Raw genomic sequence first — 6,048 nt, 5'->3', positions numbered from 1 at the left:
TTACTCCTTGATCACCAGCGTTGATTCAGCAAACAACAGTGGTGTCGTTGGTGAATATACAGATGTATCGGAGCTGTGCTTAGCTCCAAGAGTAGAGCAGGGTAGCGAGTACAGCAGGGTGCCGAGCGCACAGACGTAGGTGCACCCATGTTGATGGTCAGCGAGGAGGAGATGTTACCAATCCTCACTGACTGAGGTCTGCCGATGAGGAAGTCGAGGATCCAGTTGCAGAGGGAGACACAGAGGCCCAGGTCTTGAAGCTCAATGATGAATTTGGATGGGATGATTGTGTTGAACTCCGAGCTGTAGTCGATGAACAGCAGCCTGACGCACGAGCTCCTGTTGTCCAGGTGGTCCAGAGCAGAGTGAAGAGCCAGAGAAATCGCATCTGCTGTTGACCTGTTGTGGCGGGAGGCAAATTGGAGCGGATCCAGGTCAGCTCTGAGGCAGGAGTTGATTCGTGCCATAACCAACCTCTCAAAGCACTTCATTACGGTTGATGTAACTGCCACTGGACGGTAGTCACTGAGGCAGGTCACCTCGCTCTTCTTGGTACCAGTACTATAGATGCCCTTTGGAAGCAGGTGAGAACCTCAGATCGCAGAAGCGAGAGGTTGAATATGTCCGTAAATACTCCAGCCAGTTGGTCCGCACAGATCTCTGGTACTCGGGCAGATACACCGTCCGGATCGGGCGGTTTTCATGGATTCATCCTCTTGAAGGATTCCCGGAAGTCGGCCTCAGAGACTGAGATTACAGGGTCATCCAGAGATGTGGGGGCTCGTGTGGGTGTGTCATAGTTCTCCTTATCAAAGCGCGCATAAAATGCATTGAACTCATCCAGGAGTGAAGGATCATTGCCACTTACACTACCCGATCTCGCCTTGTAGGGAGTGATGGCACACCAGCCCTGGCACAGCAGTCAGCTGTCCGTCCATGACTCCAGATCACGTCTCTGCACAGGAACAGGCTCCTTGGCCACAGTTTCTGCGCTGAACCTCTCTCCGTTATAAACTTCTATCAGGTCTCCCAATCTTGTGGGGAATTAAAAAAACCTGTAGCAGAGGTGAAAGGTTGGACAGGCTGGGATTGTTTCCTTCGGAGCAAGGAGGCTGAGGGAAGGTTTCATCGAGGCGTGTGAAATTACGAAAGGGGTCAAGACAAGTTCAGGGGGTGATGGTAAACCAAGGACAGCAGGATCCCACAGAGAATGACCGGTAGAAGGGTGAGTCCCTCTTCCTCCTCTGCCGAGCAGTACTCACACATCACAGCTGGGGGGCCAACAGCTTGGTGGAACGACGGTGCCTCCTACTGTGGGGCTCCAGGTCGCAGGGGAAGGCAGGGGCGACACTGATCACATTAAGGCCACGGTTGGACTGCGGCCTCCCCCACCACAAACTCCCTCCCTCACCGAGGAGTAACGCAACTCCCCGGGGCTGCAGGACCCGCTGAGTCAGATGGTCACACAGCAGGGAAACAGGCCCTTCGGCCCAACTGGTCCATGCCGACCAAGATTCCCATTGAAGCTAGTCCCATTTGCCTGTGTTTGGCCCACATCCCTCTGAACCTTTCCTATCCATGTACCTGTCCAAATGTCTTCGAAATGCTGTTGATGTTACTGCCTCAAACCCAGCTCGTTCCATATACGGACCACCCTCTGGGTGAAGTTGCCCCTCAGGTCCCTTTTGAGTCTTTTCCCCTCTCACCTTAAACTATGCCTTCTAGTTCATGATTCCCTGGGGAGAAAGACTGAGTTCATTCTCCCTCTCTATGCCCCTCATGATTTTATACACCTCTATAAGGTCACCCCTCAGTCTCCTACGCTCCAGGGAATAAAGCCCTCCCCTGCCCAACCTCTCCCCATGACTCGGTCCCGGCAACATCCCCGTGAATCCGGATGCAACCGTAAGAACTCAAAGACGAGTTACGACACAGGGCTGGCCCAGCGTGCACACAGCAAGATCCCACACGGCAGCGCGACGGCGATGGAGTTAAGTGGGGCTAGGGTTGCGGTGACGGAGGGATCAGTGGGGCTCTGGGAGAATGGCCACCTCTTGAGAGTGCACCACACCCCCTCCGCTCCACGCTGGAGTCGGCCTGCGCTTGGTGTTGGAGCTCTGGGGGGTGCAGCCGGAGCCCACACCCTCCGCACTCGGAGGCCGGAGGAACCGATGCGTGGGTGCTCTCCTGCTCGCTGGCTCCATGCACCCGGTGCAGTCGGGTTGTGTGGGTCCTGTCTGCCCCCATGTGGACACTCTTCACATGGCAGCCAGTTCCAGCCACCTTGATGCAGACACAGGAGAGGCTACAGATGCTGGGATCCGGAGCAACACACAAAATGCTGGAGGAACTCAGCAGGTCAGGCAGCGACTGTGGAGGAAAATAAACAGTCGACGTTTCGGGTCGGGACCCTTCGTCTGGAGTGAAGGATAGAGGGGAGGTAGCCGGTACAAAAGGGCGGAGGGAAAAGGGGTGAGGGGCAAGAGCTGGCAGGTGATAGGTGGATCCAGGTGAGGGGGGTGATGCAGGAGGCAGATGGAGGAGGGACGAGGAGCAGCGACTGGGAGGTGAGAGGTGGAGGTGACAGAGGGCCGCAGATGGTGGGATCTGATAGGAGAGGGAGGTGGAGCCTGGAACCAAATAAGGGAGGTTGGGAGGGTGGAGGGGAACAGTGGAGGGGGGGGGGCAGCCAGTGGGAGGGGTGTGTGGGTAACGGGCAGATGGAGGAGGGGGGTGAAACAGGGTGATGGGGGCTGGGGGTGGGTGTAGGAGGGACTGGGTGGATCAGGAGGAGAGAGAAAAGGGACGGAGGGGGAGCAGGTTACTGGAAGTCGATGTCCATGCCGTCGGGTTGCGGACGACCCAGGCGGAACGTGAGCTGCTGTTCCTCTAGTTTGTGCTTGGCCTCACCCTGGCAGCGGAGGAGGCCGAGGACAGACAGGTCGGTGTGGATCTCGCTTTGCTGGTCTTGGTGGTGATATCAGCCATCTTGACTTTGCTGCTCCCCTCACCCACCCCTTCTGAACCCTCTCCACTCCCTCTGCACCAACGCTGACGTTCGCGACCCCCTAGTTCACTCCTCACCCCCTCCCTCCCCCCCCCCCCCCACCCCCCACCCATTCGTTCCCACCCCAGGAACTTTCCACTGCCCCGCCGTAGGTGCAACACCTGCCCCCACACCACCTCCATCCAGGGACCCAAACCGTCCTTTCAGGTGAGACAGAGATTCACCTGCACCTTTCTTAATATCATCCACTGCATTCAGTTCTCCAAGCGTGGCCTCCTCTACATTGGCGAGACCAAACGCAGACCAGGTGACCGTTTCGCAGAACACCTGCTCTCCGTCCGTAACCGCGACCTGCGTCTCCCCGTTGCCGGTCACTTCAACTCCCCCTCCCACTGCATCACAGATAAGTCAGTCCTCGGCCTCCTCCACTGCCAGGAGAAGCTCAAGCACAAACTGGAGGGACAACACCTCATTTTCCATCTTGGAACCTTGCAGCCTAACGGCACGAACACTGAATTCTCCCACTTTAAGTAATCCCCACACCCCTTCCACACAAACCCCCCCACCCCCCCACACCCCCTCTTTCTATTTTCTACCTGCCCTTTTTATCTCTCCTTACCTTTGACCCATCCCCCAGTGGATCTGCTCTACAGTATTACCATCACTGCTCTGCTTCCCCCCCTTATATTGGGCTTCCCCTTTCCCTATCTTCGGTCCTGAAGAAGGGTCCTGACCTGAAACGTTGACCGCCTGATTTTCTCCACGGATGCTGCCTGGCCTGCTGAGTTCCTCCAGCATCATCATGCCAGAGAAAGTGGTTGAAGCAGGTACAATGACAACATTTAAGAAACATTTGGACAAGCATGTGAATAGGAAAGGTTCAGAGGGATTAGGGCCAACCATGGGCAAATGGGATTAGTTTAGGTGGGCACATAGGTTAACATGGACAAGTTGGGCCTGTTTTTGTGCTGTGTTCTGTTTCATTGTTGTTGTTTGAAGGCGATATATTGAATTAACGCTCCCGTTCCTCTTCACTTGTCCCTGTGGATTTTTTACCTTTGGCTAGAGGAAGCCTCTTCATTCTCCCACTGGAAGTGCTGCGAGGTTGTTGGGTGTGACGTTCTCTCACTACAGCATCGAAGCATCACTCGAGCAGCAATCCCTGGCTGACACTCAGTGCTCCTCATGACGGACATCTCGAGGCACTTTACTGCCGATTACCCCCCAGGGGTGAGTCTGAAGGGGTGTCAGAAAGGAGGAAGGGTTTAGGGAGGGGAACTCCAGGGCCACAGAGTCACACAGCACGGAAACAGGCCCTTCGGCCCAACTGGTCCATGCCGACCAAGATGCCCATCTAAGCCAGTCCCATTTTCCAGTGTTTGGCCCATAGCCTTCTAAACCTTTCCTATCCATGGACCCGTCCAGCTCTGGGCCTAGGGAGCTGAGAGGAATTGATGGGAACACTGGAAACAGGGGCTGATGGAACGTTCAAAGCCCTGGTTCCACCATCCATGCAGAAGGCTCAGGGCACGCCAGTTGAGAATTGAATGGAACGAACATCGCTCCTCTTCCACAGCCCAAGGCACTACAGGCATCTCCTGGAGCATCTGCTTGGAGCCTTTGACCTGCTGTGGCCACGTCCTGTGGAGGATCTGGATTATCCCCAGGGATTCCCAGTCTTTAACTGCACCTTGTTCGCAGAATCAGAAGGTATGGAAGGAAACCGATTAGCTCCATTCCATCTGCCGCCTCCTCATAACCCTGTGAACATCCTGATTTCCATTATACTTTCACCTCTTCCGGACGTCCCCATTGACCTTGCTTCTGGTGACGTTCCAGACCACCATGAACAAATTCTCACCTCTTTCCCCTCCCTCCCTCCCTCCCAACACCAACAGGTTGAGGCAGGTGCTTGAGGGGAGGATTTTAGGGGATTTAGCAAAAGAGCAAGGGCTTGGGATGTTTCCAAAGAGCTAGCACAGGTGCAGAATGGCCTCTTTCTGTGCTTTATCATTATTGGAACCGTGCGAAGCCATGGCTCAGCGGATAGCAAAGGCCCCTTGGGGTAAGCAACAAATTCCAGCATTGCCGCTGGGAGAGTTTCCAACCCCAAGACAATAAAACTGTTAACTGTGCCTTTCAGAGAAGGTATGGGGAAAGTCACAGGGTTACAGGGAAAGAACAGGGGGTCTAATTAAAGTCATAGAGTCATACAGCACGGGAACAGAACATTCAGCCCACTATCTGTGCTGACCATCTGTATTGCGGAGGGTCGTGGCTGTCACGTGACAACCCTGCCCCTACCTGGTCGGAAGACACACCACTGTCAATCAAGGTTTGACTCCACCCCTGCCCATCAGTGCACACCTAACCATTGGTCCCTTTAAGTACCTTTGTACTGGCCTCGGGCCATTGGCCTGTTTGAACTACCTGGACTGGACCCCCCAGCCCTCCAGCACTATAAAGAGTGCCGCATGTGCTTGGTTCTCTCTCTTTTGTCTCCGAGGGATGCCTTGTCGGTAAACTGTGCACTGAACATCTAAGTTAGGATTCGCGGTAGCGTAGAGCCCTGCCTGCACTGAGTCAAGGGGTGGCGGGTATCGTATGGCTTTTCCTTGATTGTTCCCAGTTCATTGTGCGTACGTGTGTGTACCTTACCCTTGTGATTTCCCCATGCTCACTATCACCAGTGCACGCGTGTGCGTGTTGCCCCTGTTACCTTTTCCCGCATTTCTCTTTGTAAATAAAATCCTTCTTTGCCAGACTGTGTTCAGAGTCCTTTACTTTCGAGATCCTTCGAATCTGTTCCCCTCACACACACCATCAAGCACCCATTTACTCCATCCCTATTTTATCCTCCTCACATCCCCATCAACTCCCCCCAGATTCTACCCCTCACCCACCCAACTCGGGGAGATTTACAGCGGCCAGTTAACCAACTGACCCCGCACGTCGTTGGGACGTGGGAGGAAACCCACGCAAAGTCACAGGGAGAGCGTGCAAACTTCACACAGACAGCGCCGGAGGTCTGGATCGGACCC

Source organism: Pristis pectinata, chromosome 5 (assembly GCF_009764475.1).
Source record: "Pristis pectinata isolate sPriPec2 chromosome 5, sPriPec2.1.pri, whole genome shotgun sequence".
Classification (NCBI taxonomy): domain Eukaryota; kingdom Metazoa; phylum Chordata; class Chondrichthyes; order Rhinopristiformes; family Pristidae; genus Pristis; species Pristis pectinata.
This window is presented reverse-complemented; position numbering follows the sequence as displayed.